Below are 19,653 nucleotides of genomic sequence, written 5' to 3' on the forward strand. Positions count from 1 at the left end.
TGCCAAGACTCCAATCCGTCACATTTGTTTAATGTGATTGGTTGTTTGCAGAACACAAGCACACCTTACCAAAAGATGAAATGACCTCTGTACAGACTGGAGCAGTTGTAGGTCTATTTTGTAATTCAGGGTGTTGCGGTCTGGTGCCTCGGGCAATGTACAATGATGGCTTGTGTACTGCTGTACCATGGCACTACTCTGTAGAGCATTGTGCTGAGCAAGTAAAAACTATGTAACAAGCTTCAAACAGCTTTCCTGAAGTCTGTCCTTCATATTCAGTGTGGGAGTTGTGAACACAGATCTGAATGGGACCTCTGGTTGTAGCTTTAGGCTTTAAGACTGACAGTCGGGTTGTGAACATTAACTGACAGTCAGCAACAGGTTAAGTCCCTGTTGCTGGTGTCTCCACCCTCTGACTCCTGTCCTGCATTAATGATTAATGAGAGCTTCCAGGAACAGGTAAGAGGCAGCATCCCTTTATATACGCAGTACTGGTCACCTTCTGGGCTGGTAAGTGGCCCTGGGCCCCTATCTGCCTTTTATAATTGCATGTGGCCTGTGCCTGATTTACCAAGACATTGTGTTTTTGGATAGCTGTGTGTATAGTGCTGGGAATGGCTGTGTGTCAATGTGTATGCTGTCCTCTGCTGCGTAATCGTGTATTAATGTGTGTGCCCTTTGTGCTTCTGACACATGTTTATTAGTCCCCGTGTACAACAGATATGTCATAAGAACATGTTGCCCAATGAGGCTGTTCACACACTGCAATTTGACAAATGAGATATGTCACTTTTTCTGTGTATTTTCATGCGTTGTGAGTCCCATAAAAGTCTAAGGCAATGCATGAAACTGTATATCCCCTGGAAGTGTCTCTCTCTGAAGTTCTCAACACTAATGTCACTGCAGGAGACCAATCCTTGCTGGCAAAATAAAATAAATGCATGGCGCATGAAAACAATTATTAATGCATCAAAAATGCACCACAACTCATAAAGAAAACAAATGTCAATGCACTACAATGGTTGTTAAATAGATTAAAAATAGACAAACAAGGACATGAAAACATGTGAAAATAGCCTTGTGATGGAAGTCACTTTGGCCGGGGGGCCCGTGGAACCCAGCTTACCTTGGATAGGTTGGGAAACCCCTGTCTCCATCACCCTTTGCCCCTAATAGACACAGAGTGACTTGCACACACGGTTCCTTCACAAGCCTTAGTGGGCAATGGTGCTTAGCGCCATGTCTTGCTGGGCATTACAATGTCGCACCTCTGCTTTGTGCTAACAGTGTGTTTATAGTGCTGCGTCTGCTAGGTAGCGCTGTGTGCATAGCTCTGCATATCATTGTGTGTACATTGCTTCATCTCTGATGGGTACCATTGTGCACACCTCTAATGTTGTGTGTGCAATGTAGCTTCTCTGTTGGTAAAAGTGCTTAGCACTGTGTCTTGCTGGGCGGTGTTGTGCGCACTGCACTGTGTCTTGCTGGGCGGTGTTGTGCGCACTGCGCTGTGCCTCTGCTGGGCGGTGTTGTGCGCACTGCGCTGTGCCTCTGCTGGACGGTGTTGTGCGCACTGCGCTGTGCCTCTGCTGGACGGTGTTGTGCGCGCTGTGCCTCTGCTGGGCGGTGTTGTGCGCACTGCGCTGTGCCTCTGCTGGGCGGTGTTGTGCGCACTGCGCTGTGCTTCTGGGTGATGGTGTTGTGTATTTTATATTGCATCTCTGATGGATTATAGTGCTCGGTACTGCCTTGTTGGTTACATTGTGCACACAGTGCCACATCTCTAATGGATAGTGTTGTGTGCATGTCTGTGCTGGCTAGCTGTATGTGCACACTGCCGCATCTCTGCTGGGCAGCATTGTGTCCACTTTGTCTTGCTAGGTACATTGTGTGCACAATGCCTGTGTCTACTGGATAGTGTTGTGCGCACATTGTTATGTGTACGCTGGATAGTGTTGTGCGCACATTGCCATGTCTAGCAGTGTTTGCAAACTGCCACATCTATCGGCCGGGCAGTGTTGTGTGCGCAGCGTCGCATCTCTACTGGGTGATGGTGCTCAGGACTGTGTCTTGCTGCTGCATCTCTGCTCAGGAGTGTTGTGTGCATGGTACCACGTCTCCTTAGGATTTTGCTGTGTGCATAGTTCTGGGGCTGTGCTGGGGTGCTCAACCTTTTGAAGAGCGAGAGCCACTTAACCATTTAAGCCCCGGACCATATTGCTGGTCAAAGACCAGAGCACTTTTTGCGATTCGGCACTGCGTCGCTTTAACTGACAATTGCGTGGTCGTGCGACATGGCTCCCAAACAAAATTGGCGGCCTTTTTTTTCCACAAATAGAGCTTTCTTTTGGTGATATTTGATCACCTCTGCAGTTTTTAGTTTTTGCGCTATAAACAAAAATAGAGCGACAATTTTGAAAAAAATTAATATTTTTTACTTTTTACCATAATAAATATCCCCCAAAAATATATAAAAAAATTTTTTTCCTCAGTTTAGGCCGATATGTATTCTTCTACATATTTTTCGTAAAAAAAAAAATCGCAATAAGCGTTTGATTTGCGCAAAAGTTATAGCGTTTACAAAATAGGGGGTCGTTTTATGGCATTTTTATTAATATTTTTTTTTACTAGTAATGGCGGCGATCAACGATTTTTGTATTTTTTTTTTGTACTGCGACAATACAACGGACACTTTTGACACATTTTTGGGACCATTGGCATTTTTATAGCGATCAGTGTTATAAAAATGAATTGATTACTATAAAAATGCCACTGTCGGGAAGGGGTTAACACTAGGGGGCGGGGAAGGGGTTAAGTATGTTCCCTGACTCACTAGGGGAAATGACTGATCGCTGTTCATACATTGTATGAACAGACGATCAGGCATTTCTCCCCTGACAGGACCGGGAGCTGTGTGTCTACACACACAGCTCCTGGTTCTCGCTGTGTAACGAGCGATCGCGGGTGCCCGGCGGTGATCACGACTGCCGGGCACACGCGCGGGTGTCAGGAGCGAGCGGGGCGCGCGCCCCTAGTGGCCGCTTCGAGAGCCGACGTAGAGCTACGAGCTCTCGCGCAAGAGAGCCAACCTGCTGCCGTAGAACAGCGGCGGCTGGTCGGCATCTAGTTAAAGAGAAAGTAAAGTCTTACCTACAGGTAAGCCTATAATAAGATTCGCTTGTAGGTACTGTAAATATCTCCTAAACTTGCACCATTTAGGAGATATTTACTGTATACACTCTGGCCAATCATAGTGCCGGAGCCTGCAAACCCGGAAAGTAACTCTAGGAGACATGTCGGCACTGTCAGCTGTGTGCCGGCACCAATCCAGGGCATCATTCTAAGGTAGGTACTTCATAATGAGCTAGTATGCGGTGCATACTAGCTCATTATGCCTTTGTCTTGCAGGGGTTTTTCTGCTTTTTTTTTTTGGTCTACAACTACAACCTAAGTGATTTGGTAATTTCTCCCCCAAACCGCAAATGTAAACAAACCCTTAGTCCCATTTTCACATGGACGGACTGTCCAGGTCCGCCTGTCAGTTTTGACGGCGGACCTTAACGGCCGCTCCATGCATCTCTATGGAGCGTCGCATGTCAGCGTAAACCGATCCGCTAAAAACAGACGTATGGGTATATGTCCCCATCCGTCCATATCGGATCGGGTGAGATCTGATGCTGTCCGATCTCTCCATAGGAGACAGCGGCGCCCGACAAGCCCCTCCCCGCTCAGTAAACAGAGAGGAGCTTGTCATCCACCAGCGACGGAGTCCGCCTCGTGTGGAAGGAGCCTTAGGCCTTATGTACACTGCTCCTGAACTCTCCTCTGTTATCTTATCAGTACATGTACACAGGGTTGTTTCTAGGCAGTTTGAGTTTAGCGGCTTTTTTTGGAACGCAAGATGCTGAGCTGAGTTTAGAGGCATTTCAAGCGCCAAAAGCTTCTAAACTCGGTAACTCATGTTTAGCCGCATTTCGTTATTTTATTTATTAGAAACGCTTCAAAACGGACCCGGTTTTAAACGTGGGTAACTATCTGTCACATTAAATCGTTCAGAAGAGGTTGTAAAAACGGCTCGTGTACTACTACTATTGGAGCTGGAGCCCTGAATGTTGGCTCGATAGCCCAGAGTGTCTAAGCAGGTTCAGCTGTCCAGCTTGTTGTGCAGCAACATTTTACCTTCTGTGTAATGCGCAGGGACCAATCTGATCCCAAGTGCCACTGAGTGACAAAGCAGGTCCCGCCTTCTGGAGCCTGCAGCACCTATGATGGATGTCCCACTGGTCCAATGCCGGGATTGCGGGACGTGTGACATACATCATAGGCGCTGCAGGCTCCAGAAGGCAAGTGAGTTTAGTGGTCAGCATTGATGGGTACTGGTAAGCCACGCAGCAACCAGCAAGTGAGCTTACCCCTCTCCACACAACCCCACCGCCCAGCCAAAAACAAAAAGGCTTACCACACATGCGCGCGCGCACACACGCACACACCTGCTGTTGCCAGCCTTGGACTTCGAGCTTAAGCCCCTGGTCTTTTTGCCACTTAGCAATGCCCCTGCTGGGCACCGATTGTAGAAATGTTGCTGTCACAGATGAAATTGGTAGCACTCCGCCCGGGACTGGAGCTGGCACTAGAAGAAGGATTGGCTCATGCTGCTCTGCTCCATACACAGCCCCATTCTTCCTCTACTCCCGACTCCATCCATAACAATAAAGCTCTGGGATGGCGGGTTGGCATGCCAGAGCAGGAGATCGCGGGCCACATGAGAGGGCTCCGTGAGCCACCGGTTGGGCACTCCTGGTGTAGAATGTGCTTTCTCCCACCTATTTCCATCATTCAGCTGCTTGTCATGAAAGATTTTGTGTGCTTTCTCAGATTTTGTCTTGTGAAGCAATATTCATGGTGATCTGGCAGTTTGCAGGCATTTTAGTAAATATGTGAGCTGTTTATTATTAATTTACCAGGCCCAATGGAATGCTAGTAGTGGGAGTCGCAGCGCTCCCTTCAGACTGTGTCTTTGAACCTTGTCTGTTTCTATAGTGCTGTAAGCCAAAGCAACCAATACTAAACTATGTATTAATTATCTGGCTCCAGTTTACTTCCATAGTAGGTGGGGATGCAGCAATGATCTCTGCAGATTATCTGAATCGCGTATCTGTGCCCCCTACTCCAAAATGTCTGTCAGCCTGTCAAAAGTATTTTCTTTGCCTGTATGTGCCTTCCCTGTGACACAGAAGAATATTTTATACCAGAAGCCCAAGTATACAGCTGACACTTTGATGTTCCTATATAAGGGGGTTATTCACATCAGTGATGTATCCAGAGACTGCATATTCTGTACTACAAACCCCACAGTGACAGATATTCTATACTACAACCCCCACCGTGACTGGATATTTTGCACTAAAAGCCCTTTGCGACCGACTATTCCACACTAAACCCCAATCGTGACTGGATTTTCCGCACTACAACACCCTCACCATGATCCAGTATACAGAACTACAGCTCCCACCATGGCTTGACAGTCAATGCCACAACTCCTGTCGTCACACTGTCCAGAGCTATATACCCAGCCATGGATTCAGGCTGTAGGGCATGTGTCAATGGGAGATTGCAGGCTGCTTTTGACTTCCGTTTTAAGATGCTTCTGAGATATTCCAGAATTGATTGCAAGTACATTTGACCTCCAGCTGCTGAAATCTCATGGTCTTGTATCAGAAGAGAAGAGAACAAAATCCCATCCCATAGGTCCTCAGTCTGGTGGGGACATTTGGTGAGCTCTGTGCAACAGCCATAGTCATAAATGACTCTTTAGCCTGGGTTCACACATTGCGGTGCCTATCACATGCGATGTCTGTGCAATGCGAGTTCAGCCATACAGTTTTATGGCTGAACGCGCATTGGATCACACCCATGCGATCCAATTCCTGTCTAAATTGACTTTTCGCACTGTGATCTGCGAACCAATCTGAACCGTTCTGCCTTTGTATTGACACCTGCAGCGGTTCAGAGGGCCAAGTGAACTGATTGTGAGGGAGATGCGATGCGGGAACCAGGACTAGAATCACACTGGTTCTCGCATTGCATATGTGTGGACCAGGGCTTAGTAATGACGGCAATCCAGTTTAGTATACTTCTTTATGAATCTTGTGTATTGGAAGTGAAGATGGAACACCACATGATCATCAGTAAAGCCTGTCACTGGAGGCTGCATGACCAGAGCCTCAGAGGAGTTGGTGAAACCGAGCAAAATGGAGAAACGCAAATGCTATATCAGCTGCTCAACTCATTTGAGTTATTTTCTACTGTTGCAATCCCAAGATATACACAGTTCAGGGCCATATGCAGCCTGGGAGGTTTCAGCATTTGGAAAGGTGGCAACATTTCAAAAAAGTTTCCAGGGACACTTTCTTTGCTGTGTGTCTAGCAAGCCATTGTAGGTGGAGAATGTAATTTAATTAAGGGTGGGGCATTCATCTAAAATGGGCATGTTCTTCAAGAAGCATCTCGTTAACCCAGTGTTTCTCAACCTTTTTTCAGTCAAGGCACCCTTTAAAATGATGGACAATCTCGAGGCACCCTCCAAAATTGTGGACAGTCTTGAGGCACCCCATTCTAAAATGTAAAAATTATTCTGATCATTTTACATAATGCAGCAACATCAATACTTGTAGGACACCCAACGTTAGAGATGATTTATTCTTCCAAAGCAAATACACTTTTTCAAACTGGTACTGACTAGTATTCCAATGTTTCTCTTATCCATCAGTTTTTCTCCATCACTTTGCTAATGAGACCCCAAAGCTGATGGAGAGAGGCAAGGGAGGGTCAAACAAGGATTATATGCAGGCAGCTGATATCCTTATCAACTGATGATTGACCAGATCTCAGAAGCTCCATTCAGAACTCTTTAAAACAACATTAGGGAACAAAGTAAAAACAATCCACTCACATTAATCAGCCACTGAAACCCTGGATGCCATTAACATAGCTCTACTACAGTCAGCCGACTTAGTAGCGCCCAAACGCAAAACCAGCATCCGGAAAAACAACTACAGCTGGTTTATCGACCAGCTGGCGTTGTTTAAGCAAGAACGCAAAAGAGCGGAAGCAGTTTGGAAAAGAAGCACCACAGACGGAAGCCACGCCATCTACAAGGAAATAACAAAAAAATAACACAAAGAAATTTTCAAGGCCAAAAAAAATAATTTTTCCAAGATCATCACCAATGCCCTAAACCGTCCCCGCGAACTCTTCAAGCGTGTCACCCAGACCATGAATCCAGTCTGTCTAGAAGCTCCCAATTCAGATACCCAAGAATTTTGCAATGAATTATCGGATCATTTCGTTAACAAAATCGAAAGGATCCGTGAAAGCATTCAGCAAAACAGCACCCCCCCCCCCCCCAATTCCCAACCGGAATCAGCCCCAATCAACAATGTTTACCCTAAAACCCATCTCCATCAAGGCCACAAAAAATATCATCAGTGCCCTGCGAAATAGCACAGCGCCAAATGATATTATCCCCACCAAACTGCTTAAGGAATGTGCCGATATTCTTGCACCACCTATCAAGCAGCTGATTAACCAGTCATTCAGGGAGGGAATAGTGCCCACCCTGTTGAAACAAGGTATAATCAAACCCATCCTAAAGAAGCCCACCCTTGACCCCAAGGACCCTGAACATCGTCGTCCCATAACAGGCCTGAACATCTTCTCCAAGGTAATGGCGAACGTAGTGGTACAACTGCTGCAACAGCATTTAGACACCCATAATTTGCTTGATCTTTTTCAATCGGGTTTCCGTCCGGGACACGGGACGGAAACAGCATTGCTCAAAATATGGGATGATGCTCTCGAGGCTGCAGACGAAGGAGAATCTTGTCTTCTAGTACTCTTGGACCTCAGCGCAGCTTTTGACACAGTAGACCACAAACTATTGCTGACTCGGCTAGTTGAAGTAGCCAAAGTCGCAGAATGTGACTTATCCTGGTTCTCCTCCTTTTTGGAAAACCGATCACAAGTAGTGAAACTGGGACCGTTCACTTCTGAAAAATGCACGGTATCATGCGGAGTCCCTCAAGGATCCCCTCTGTCCCCGGTGCTGTTTAATATCTATCTTTGCCCCCTTTTTTTAAATCATTAGCAGCCAAAAGCTGCTCTACCACTCTTATGCAGATGACACACAATTGTACTTTCGCATCTGCAACAAAAAGGATCATCATCTCGCTCTAGAGAAATGCCTCTCTTTGATAGAGAACTGGATGACAAAGAGTTATCTTAAAGCGGGGGTTCACCCTGTTAAAAAAAAAAAAATGTTTTTTTTTTTATTAGACCATTACATTCGGCATCGTAGCGCGAGCTACGGTATGCCGGTCTTACATTTTTTATCCCCGTACTCACTGTGCTATCTCTCATTGAAGATTCCGGGGAATGGGCGTTCCTATGGTGAGAGAAGGTGATTGACGGCCGGCCCTGGCACGTCACGCTTCTCCGGAAATAGCCGAAATAGGCTTGGCTATTCACGGCGCATGCGCATAGCCTGTGCGCAGGCGCCGTGAAGAACCGAGACCTACTCCGGCTGTCTTCGGGGAGCGTGACGTGCCAGAGCCGGCCGTCAATCATCCTCCCTCTCCATAGGCACGCCCATTCCCCGCGGGAGTCGGATTCTTCAATGAGAGATAGCACAGTGAGTACGGGGATTAAAAATTTAAGACCGGCATACCGTAGCTCGCGCTACGATGCCGAAAGTAATGGTCTAATGCTTTGAAGGAGGGTGAACTACCGCTTTAAACTCAACGGGTCGAAAACAGAACTTTTTTTTCACGCTAATCGACAGAATCAACCGGCAACAACCTGGACCCCTTCTGCCCATTCTGGGCAAAATCATCACCCCTAGCACCAAAGTCAAAAGTCTCGGGGTCATCTTTGACACCTACATGACAATGGATGCACAAATAGGGTCACTAGTCAGCGGATCGCACCATCTGCTGCGCCTACTACGCAGACTTATTCCATTTATTCCCAAAGAGGACATAGCAGTCGTGGTGGGAACAATTGTTAACTCCAGACTTGACTATGCAAATGCCCTCTACCTCGGACTCCCAAATCACTCGCCTGCAGGTCGTTCAGAATACTGCCGCGCGACTTGTGACTGGGAAAAAAAACCTTGGGAATCAATCTCGCCCTCACTGAGAAGCCTTCACTGGCTGCCAGTGAAAGACAGAATCACTTTCAAAGCGCTTTGTCTGACGCATAAATGTATTTTGGGAAATGCCCCCAAATATCTATGCGAAAAACTAAAGGCTTACAACCCCAATCGCGTTCTGCGATCCTCAAACCAAAATTTACTCCAAATCCCCAAAACCAGATACAAGTCCAAAGGAGAAAGAAGATTTGTTGTCCCGGGCCCTCGACTTTGGAACACTTTACCAACCTCCATTCGGTTGGAGGAGAACCACTTGGCCTTTAGGAGAAAGATCAAAACCCATCTCTTTTGAGGTCAAAGGAGAAATGGTCAACAAGCGCCCAGAGGCGATTCAGTTTGCATGTGCAGCGCTATATAAGTTTTTCACTCACTCACTCATGATTTAATTGGTCATTAGGAGGTTGTAATGGTGTACAATGAAAACTTGTGGCTTTGCGTAACTAAAAGACAGGTTTCATTCACCCTGCAGCTTGTATTCAATTTTGGGGCAATTATTAGGCATTTTGCCAAGGCACCCCTGAAGAAACCTCAAGGCACCCCAGAGTGCCTGGGCGCCCTGGTTGAAAAAGGCTGCGTTAACTTATTAATTTATAATAGGCATATATACAGTATGTTGTAAAGCACTGTGCAAATTGTTGGCCATATACAGTATAAATCCTATATAAAAAAAATGTGGCTGGTAATGGCGCCTGAAGTGATATTCGATCGTGTAGCTGCCCCTTTAAAAAAGTATGAACTTAATAGGTGAATAAACAAAGGTTAAGGTGTTGCCTCTACAAATCATCATACATGAAGAAATAATAGTGCACGTTAACCAATTGCAAATAGAAAACGAATAAAGTCCAAAGTGACAGTCCCAACACCATAAAACATATATAATCTTCTGGTTTGATGCATCTTCAATTAAATGCTTCACCACTAGTGTTCATGAGGTAGATGGTAACTCACCAAAGGTGTTTGACCACTTTTTATGGTAGGTCAAAATACGCTTTTATTTGAATGAACCAGATAGATCCTGGGTAAACCTCTCTCCATTGTGGGACCCCCTCCGACAAAGGCTGAGGATGTGGGAACAGACTCCACCAGGGACACAAAGAAGAGCTCTTATGGCGTAGTACGTTTTATTAAAATAGTTAAAAATATAACAAAAGTTGCACTTGCATGTGACTATGCCAATCCTGGCACTAAGATGTCTATTGGATGGGTATATCGGCTTGTGGCGGCGTGCGATCCCGCCTCGTTCTGGGTGGATTGCCACATATATGGGACCCTGAAATAACAAATCCCTGCAAAACGAATTGCACTCCTGTGACCCATAGGAGAAGCCCAGACAAACAAGCTTAGGCTGGACTTCTCCTTTAACCACTTAAGCCCCGGACCATTTTGCTGGTCAAAGACCAGGCGACTTTTTGCGATTCGGCACTGCGTCGCTTTAACTGATAATTGCGCGATCATGCGACGTGGCTCCCAAACAAAATTTACATCCTTTTTCCCCCCCCCCCCCCCCACAAATAGAGCTTTCTTGGTGGTATTTGGTCACCTCCTGCGTTTATTTTTTGCGCTATAAACAAAAATAGAGCGACAATTTTGAAATAAAGTCAATATTTTTTTCTTTTTGCTATAATATCCCCGAAAAAATATATAAAAATCGCAATAAGCGTATATTGATTGGTTTGCGCAAAAGTTATAGCCTCTACAAAATAGAGGGTATAATTATAGCATTTTTATTATTATTATTAATTAGTTTTTTTCACCAGTAATGGCAGCGATCTGCGTTTTTTTTTTTTTTTTCGTGACTGCGATATGGCGGAAACATCAAACACTTTTGACACATTTTTGGGACCATTGTCATTTTTACAGCGATCAGTGCTATCAAAATGCACTAATTACTGTGAAAATTACACTGGTGTTCTAACTGTAGGGGGGTGGGCTTACTGTGACATGACAGTGATCACAGCTTCAGATTACAGAAAGCTGTGTACACTGTCCTGTCACTAGGAAGACTGGGGAAATGCTTGTTTGCGTAAGCATTTCCCCCTTCTTCCTCACTGTGACATGATCGCGGGTATGCCTGCAGACATCGAGTTTGCGGGACCCGGGGTCAGAGTCACGGAGCTCACAGCAGGCGCGTGCATGTCCACAATGCCGGCTTCTTAAAAGGGACGTATATATGCAGTGGCGTCACTAGGGTTGGTGTCACCCGGTGGGAAAACAAATTGATGTCACCCCCCCACCAACTATAGTCCCCCCTCCACTAACTACAGACCACCCCCTCCCTCCTCAGTATAGACCCCCGCATCAGTACAGACACCCCCACCTCAATGCAGACCTCCTCTCAGTACAGACTCCCCCAGCAGTACAGACACCTCCCCTCAGTGCAGACCCCAGTCAGTACAGACACCTCCCCCAGCATTACAGACCCCTCCCCCTCAGTAGTACAGACCCCCCAGCAGTATAGACGCCCCCTTACATACCTCAGAACAGCGCTGCGCTACACACACTGTGTGTTCGTCCCTTGAGCGCAGGCTCCTCCTCCTCTGTGGATGTAAACAGAGGAGGAGGCGGCTTTGGTCCGCGCCGCTGAGGTACACATCGGCGCAAAGCCGAAGCACAGCTAATCGGGGGCAGCAGGCGCTGTTACAGGTGTGTGCTGCTACCCACGGGTGTCACCCCTCTGGCAGGTGCAGCCCGCACCCGCCTAGCAACGCCTCTGTATACATGTCTTTCTGCCTGTCCGTGCCATGCTGTCGATGTAATTCGTCGTTCCCCCAAACTATACTTTTGATGGAAGCACATGACCTGTAGAATAAAAGGTGTTTTCGGATTTTTTAGGCCCCATAAATGTTTATCGGCATTGGTGTGTTTGCAAAAACTACACTAATATGAATATTAGTGGACATTAACACAGCAAAATTTACAAAATTCCTACTAAATATAAAAGCTAAAACTCTTTTTAATGAGGTAATAAATAACACATTTGTACATTTTAAACTTTTTGCAAAACAGTGAAGATCAAAGGTCACACAAAACCATCAATAAGCAAAAGTGCTCTACAAATCTAGAGGTAATCATTATTCATGTAGGTTTTTTTAGGACCCACAAACCATACATTTGCTAAATAATAACATTTTGTAGCCATTGTTTCAGAGTTCCTGCTGACTCTTAAAGGTGGTAATGCAGATGAACAGTCACAATGACTGATGGCAGCTCAGTGAAGTCCAACAGAGTGGTGAAGGCTGGCAAGTGTGGTGAAAAATGGCATCCTTAGCATACCTGTTACACAGACGTAATTACATCATGTCTAATGGAGAGCTGCCAGCCATAGATTATAGGAAGCTGGTCACTGCAGTGGATATAAACAGTTATTTTTACCTGAACATCCCCTGCTTTTACAGTACAATGTGCATCCAAATTGGAAGGCTGGGGGAGCTAAATTTTATAAGAGACCAGAAGTCTGCTGTTAGATTGTAAAACATATCAAACATGCAGAGCAGCAAAAAACAGCCGGGGATACAACTCACAGATATTCTTTACTATAACCCCCACCACGGTTGGATATCCCACAGAAACCAGGACTGACTTACAATCTTGTGTGTAACTCCGATACAAAATTTGGGACTGCAGGCCACACTTGGCCCCCTATCTAAATTCCCCGGATACAACCATATTACCTTAGTAAAAACACACACACACCATAAGTTGGCAAAAATTTGCCGCAGTATTTTTATTGGTTTTAAAATATATATTCAAAAGGATAAACATATTATTTCAACATTCAGCAGAAAACAAATATCCAGCAAAACCTTTTCCCAGTTTTCAGAACACGGGCTAATAAATCTTTATTAACCACTTCTTGCCCGGTCAATAGACAATTGATGTCCGGTAAGTAGTTGTGAAATCCTGACTGGACGTCTATTGACGTCCAGCAGGATGACATGCCGCCACGCGGCGATCGGTGATGCGGGGTGTCAGTCTAACACCCTGCATCTCCGATCTCGGTAAAGAGCCTCCGGCGGAGGCTCTTTACCACGTGATCAGCCATGTCCAATCATGGCTGATCACGATGTAAACAGGAAGAGCCCTGGTGTCAGTCTAACACCCTGCATCTCCGATCTCGATAAAGAGCCTCCGGCGGAGGCTCTTTACCACGTGATCAGCCATGTCCAATCATGGCTGATCACGATGTAAACAGGAAGAGCCGTTGATGGCTCTTCCTTACTCGCGTCTGACAGACGCAAGTAGAGGAGAGCCGATCGGCGGCTCTCCTGACAGGGGGGGTTCGCGCTGATTGTTTATCAGCGCAGCCCCCCCTCGGATGCCCACACTGGATCACCAGGGAAGCCCACACCAGGGAAGGGGGCAGTAAAAAAATGAGAAAGATGCCAATCAGTGCCCACAAATGGGCACTGACTGGCAACATGGGCACTGGGATAAACAAGTGATCCCCTCAGTGCCACCTATGAGTGCCCATCAGTGCCGCCTATGAGTGCCCATCAGTGCCGCATACCAGCGCCGCCTATCAGTGTTCATCAGTGCCGCCTCGACGGTGCCCATCAGTGCCACCTCGACGGTGCCCATCAGTGCCGCCATATCAGCGCCTGTAATTGAAGAAGAAAACTTATTTACAAAAAAAATAACAGAAAAAAATAAAAACTCAGGATGGTGCGTAAGTGCCCAGTATGGAAGTGGTTAAACCAGAAAACTCGTCCATCCGTCCCCCCCGTCCCCCCGGATACCTGGGTGACCCAACCACATAAATATACCGCAACAGGGAGGGAGGGTGGGAGCTTCTTCACCTGCAGGTCAGCTGCTGCAAAGAGGAAGTAGAGACCCTCAGCAGCCCCTTTTATCAGCTCTCTAGGGACTCTAGAAACTTCACTGGATTCCTAATTGGAGCACCTGAAAATTTGTGCATACATTTAAAGATACAGAACACCATTAATACAAACACCTATACCCTATACAGTTAACCCATTACTTGACATTACCAAGGGCTGGGTGGCCGCTGTCCCAAGAAAGTGGGCTCCAATGGTGCGCCCCCTTTGTACATGGGACCGCAGGCCACACTTGGCCCCCTACCTAAATTCCCCGGATACAACCATATTACCCTAGTAAAAACACACACACACCATAAGTTGGCAAAAATTGGCTGCGGTATTTTTATTATTTCAACATTCAGCAGAAAACAAATATCCAGCAAAACCTTTTGCCCAGTTTTCAGAACACGGGCTAATAAATCTTTATTAAACCAGAAAACACGTCCCCACCAGCCGGACTAGTGAAACTAGACCGGCCTACCCCAAATACGTGGCCCTTTCGATGCTGTTCCGCAGCCCGAGATTGAAGATATCGGCACCCACATGCGAAAGGTGGACCCCGTCCTGCTTAAACAAGCCCGGGATGCCCCCCTCGAGATCCACGTGCCGATAAGCAAAACCCCCCAAAAGTGGCATGCACTTAGCCATCGCCCGATTGACCCTCTTCCTCATCTTCTCCATTGCTTAATGCAATGGGGAAGACAGGCAAGCAAAGCGGGGAACAATTAAAAAAAAAAAACAATGATTGTACCCGGGAGGACAAATGGAACCAATATAGGTCCCGTTTTATCTCAAATAACAGATCTAAAGTTTGGAATTGAGACAAGTGAAAGAATAAATTCTGCTACCTCAGACCTCTTATACCTTACCAATACAGAGCGAATGATTCCGGCTGTAATGATAAATTGACAGAGTATCTTGCGTTGAGCCGCACGCTTCCGTGCCCAATGTATATATGAGTGGCCCAGAATCCAAACGCAATGCTGAAAACCTAGGAAAGTAAAGTGACAGGTTAGGCCTAACATACTGCTCAAAACAAGGAACCCGGTCACCAGTGCCACCGTACACACCGAAGTGTCTTCCCCCCCCCCCCCCCCCCCCCCGCCGGCAACACCACCCACGCCCCCCGACCCAGTTGGTTTTTGAGCGCCTTAAAAAGAGGCGTATCAGGCCATGTTCCACCAGCACATGCTCTGAAAGCATACCAGAAGAGCTCTTTTTGGACCCAGGAAATCCTGAAGGCTTTGAAGTAAAATAACACAAAAGCCACTCGGAATAAAAAAGCTTCATATTTGGTGAAACAAACCCCCAGTGTGGCCTTGCAAAGCCGCCTAAGAAGCGGTAAACCAATCGGCCGCCTGCCATCCGGAGCAAAAGTTGACCTCCGTTAGCCTTTTAGGGCCTGTTTCACCGTAAAAAAAACTAGAAATGGGTGGGAGACCCCTCACCCTGAAAAAGAAGGAAACTCCTGCTAAGGTTTTTACCAAAAAAACATACGAAGGCTGGCCTTCCTTCAAGAAGGCCAGAAAAGTCAGCACAGCCTCCTCCTTGGGAGCAAAAGGTCTCCGCAAAAAGAATCGACTTACGCAAACAACGTAAAATTTTCAAAATTTGACGTGGGAACGACGTCCATACTTAACATTGGCTATGCCTCATATAGCAGGAGTAACGTTACGCCGGAAAAAGCCTTATGCAAACAACGTAAAAAAAATTCGCCAGGCGCACGTACGTTTCTGAATCGGCGTATCCAGCTCATTTGCATATTCTACGCTGAAATAGACGGCAGCGCCACCTAGCGGCCAGCGTAAATATGCAACGAAGATACGACGGCGTAAGAGACTTACGCCAGTCGGATCTTAGCCTAATTTCGGCTTATCTTGCTTTCTGAATACAGAAAGAAGATACGCCGGCGTAAATTCTTGCTGAATCTAGCCCAAGATATACATCTCCTGACAATCCATTGAAAACTATGGACGTAGCATGCTTCTAACTGCTATTCTACCTGGGGAGCTGTCCCAAGAAAGTGGGCTCCAATGGTGCGCCCCCTTTGTACATGGGACCGCAGGCCACACTTGGCCCCCTACCTAAATTCCCCGGATACAACCATATTACCCTAGTAAAAACACACACACACCATAAGTTGGCAAAAATTGGCTGCGGTATTTTTATTATTTCAACATTCAGCAGAAAACAAATATCCAGCAAAACCTTTTGCCCAGTTTTCAGAACACGGGCTAATAAATCTTTATTAAACCAGAAAACACGTCCCCACCAGCCGGACTAGTGAAACTAGACCGGCCTACCCCAAATACGTGGCCCTTTCGATGCTGTTCCGCAGCCCGAGATTGAAGATATCGGCACCCACATGCGAAAGGTGGACCCCGTCCTGCTTAAACAAGCCCGGGATGCCCCCCTCGAGATCCACGTGCCGATAAGCAAAACCCCCCAAAAGTGGCATGCACTTAGCCATCGCCCGATTGACCCTCTTCCTCATCTTCTCCATTGCTTAATGCAATGGGGAAGACAGGCAAGCAAAGCGGGGAACAATTAAAAAAAAAAAACAATGATTGTACCCGGGAGGACAAATGGAACCAATATAGGTCCCGTTTTATCTCAAATAACAGATCTAAAGTTTGGAATTGAGACAAGTGAAAGAATAAATTCTGCTACCTCAGACCTCTTATACCTTACCAATACAGAGCGAATGATTCCGGCTGTAATGATAAATTGACAGAGTATCTTGCGTTGAGCCGCACGCTTCCGTGCCCAATGTATATATGAGTGGCCCAGAATCCAAACGCAATGCTGAAAACCTAGGAAAGTAAAGTGACAGGTTAGGCCTAACATACTGCTCAAAACAAGGAACCCGGTCACCAGTGCCACCGTACACACCGAAGTGTCTTCCCCCCCCCCCCCCCCGCCGGCAACACCACCCACGCCCCCCGACCCAGTTGGTTTTTGAGCGCCTTAAAAAGAGGCGTATCAGGCCATGTTCCACCAGCACATGCTCTGAAAGCATACCAGAAGAGCTCTTTTTGGACCCAGGAAATCCTGAAGGCTTTGAAGTAAAATAACACAAAAGCCACTCGGAATAAAAAAGCTTCATATTTGGTGAAACAAACCCCCAGTGTGGCCTTGCAAAGCCGCCTAAGAAGCGGTAAACCAATCGGCCGCCTGCCATCCGGAGCAAAAGTTGACCTCCGTTAGCCTTTTAGGGCCTGTTTCACCGTAAAAAAAACTAGAAATGGGTGGGAGACCCCTCACCCTGAAAAAGAAGGAAACTCCTGCTAAGGTTTTTACCAAAAAAACATACGAAGGCTGGCCTTCCTTCAAGAAGGCCAGAAAAGTCAGCACAGCCTCCTCCTTGGGAGCAAAAGGTCTCCGCAAAAAGAATCGACTTACGCAAACAACGTAAAATTTTCAAAATTTGACGTGGGAACGACGTCCATACTTAACATTGGCTATGCCTCATATAGCAGGAGTAACGTTACGCCGGAAAAAGCCTTACGCAAACAACGTAAAAAAAATTCGCCAGGCGCACGTACGTTTCTGAATCGGCGTATCCAGCTCATTTGCATATTCTACGCTGAAATAGACGGCAGCGCCACCTAGCGGCCAGCGTAAATATGCAACGAAGATACGACGGCGTAAGAGACTTACGCCAGTCGGATCTTAGCCTAATTTCGGCTTATCTTGCTTTCTGAATACAGAAAGAAGATACGCCGGCGTAAATTCTTGCTGAATCTAGCCCAAGATATACATCTCCTGACAATCCATTGAAAACTATGGACGTAGCATGCTTCTAACTGCTATTCTACCTGGGGAGCTGAGAAAATATCAGACCTGATGGGAAAGACTATAACGTGAAGAGTGGATTTCATCTTTTGCCACACCTCTGTCACCTGAATATTTTTTTCCTGGAGGCTGAATCTTTTATTACTTATTGCCATTATTTACGTATTTCTAGAATTGTAAATACAGAGCTTTTATTGTGGCTTTTAAGACATTTTTTGAATTGTTGAGTTATCTGTGGTTAGTCACTATTGGGTTGTCCCTCAGTTTCCATTTGTTGCAATGGACGAGTACAAAGTCGTCCTTTATAGCTGTGTGTTATCTCCTGACTTAGAACTTTTCTCAGCGTCTATATGGTGTTCTGTTCCTATCTAGGTGTGTTTGGAGTCATAAATGGCTTGGTGAAACTTGCTGTCCACTCCCATGTTGTCTCCATTTCCATCACACGATTACATCCTGTATGCAGCAAGCTTTGTGGATTACTTCCCATACCTCGTTGTACAGCCAAGGTTATTTGTAAATTCCACTTTACATATTTTATTTAAATGTACATTTTTAGTGGGTTTTTTATGTTACATGGTGTCAGTGGATTGTGTGTTTTGTATACCTGCTAGTCCTTGATCTCTTACGTTTACAGAGAATATCCTATCAAGGTAGAGGCATTTCTGGCATCTTGTGTACATGTTGCCTTAGCCAGGCTGGTTATCCTGTCCTGTGGGCTCATCTAGAGAGGTAGAGGGATTTCTGGTTCCTTTTGAGCATGCCACCATATCCAGGTTGGTTACCCTGTCCGGTGGGCTCATCTAGGGAGGTAGAGGGATTTCTGGTTCCTTTTGAGCATGCCACCATATCCAGGTTGGTTACCCTGTCCGGTGGGCTCATCTAGGGAGGTAGAGGGATTTCTGGTTCCTTTTGAGCATGCCACCATATCCAGGTTGGTTACCCTGTCCGGTGGGCTCATCTAGGGAGGTAGAGGGATTTCTGGTTCCTTCTGAGCATGCCACCATATCCAGGCTGGTTACCCTGTCCTGTGGGCTCATCTAGGGAGGTAGAGGGATTCCTGGTTACTTCTGTGTCTGGTTATCCTGTATTGTGGAACCATCTAGATCAGGGTTGTTGAAGCGAATTTCATTGTGGGCCTCCTCAGCATTATGGTTGCCCTCCAAAGGGCCAGTTATATCTGTCATGGTGTTCTCTTAGCAGTCTCAAAGTTTTTTTTTTTGTGGATGATAGCAGTGGTGTGTTACCCTCCTTTTTCAACTGGCTTAAAATTGTATTATAATTATGAGCAGATGTCAAGAGTCTCCCACCCTCGCTTACATCACAGTGCACCCCCCCCCCCCTTACATTATGCTGCAGCAGAGAAGAACCTAGAGGCAGAGCTGGGAGGCAGAAAGTGTGGGGTCTGGAGAAAGACCAGAGGAGGGCTGGGGTCAGCTGCCAGAGTCTGAGAATGCTAAGACCAGGGCATGGGAGGCGAAGACAAGGGGGTGCTGTGGCTGCATAGACAGGCGCAGGATCTGTCAAGTGTCCTCTCTGCTGCCGACTGCTGAGATGAGCCTTTCCACGGCTGCACAAATAATGCGCAGGATCTGGTGGAGGAGTTCTGTCCTCTCTGTTGACCCAAGATGGAAGCTGGGACAGGAGGGGGTGCCGCATCTGTAGGAGAGGTGCGAGTGCCAATTGAAATGCCATGGCTGGCTGGATTCGACCCTCAGGCCTTGTGTTTGCCACATGTGATCTAAATAAAGTTATCTCAGTACATACAGTATAGCAGAGACTTGTATCTGATATGTTTCTTTGTGGGCTGTTGTGATGAAGTGATCTGTGTGTACA

The 19,653-nt window shown here is 46.4% G+C and overlaps 1 protein-coding gene across 3 annotated transcripts in view; it reads left to right on the plus strand.

Moving 5' to 3' along the window:
* Positions 1–326: 326 nt before the first annotated feature.
* EPS8 (epidermal growth factor receptor pathway substrate 8) overlaps positions 327–19,653 on the plus strand; it is a 134,276-nt gene continuing 114,949 nt past the window's right edge. The window contains exon 1 of one of the 3 annotated variants that reach the window (XM_040345508.1): positions 327–459. The gene's annotated coding sequence lies outside the window, so the exon portion shown is untranslated. Of the gene's footprint in view, positions 511–18,237; positions 18,327–19,653 lie in introns of those variants that run through there. The other 2 variants (XM_040345506.1, XM_040345509.1) reach the window with 2 other exon arrangements.

The sequence above is a fragment of the Rana temporaria genome, chromosome 3, assembly GCF_905171775.1.
Source record: "Rana temporaria chromosome 3, aRanTem1.1, whole genome shotgun sequence".
In the NCBI taxonomy this organism is placed as follows: domain Eukaryota; kingdom Metazoa; phylum Chordata; class Amphibia; order Anura; family Ranidae; genus Rana; species Rana temporaria.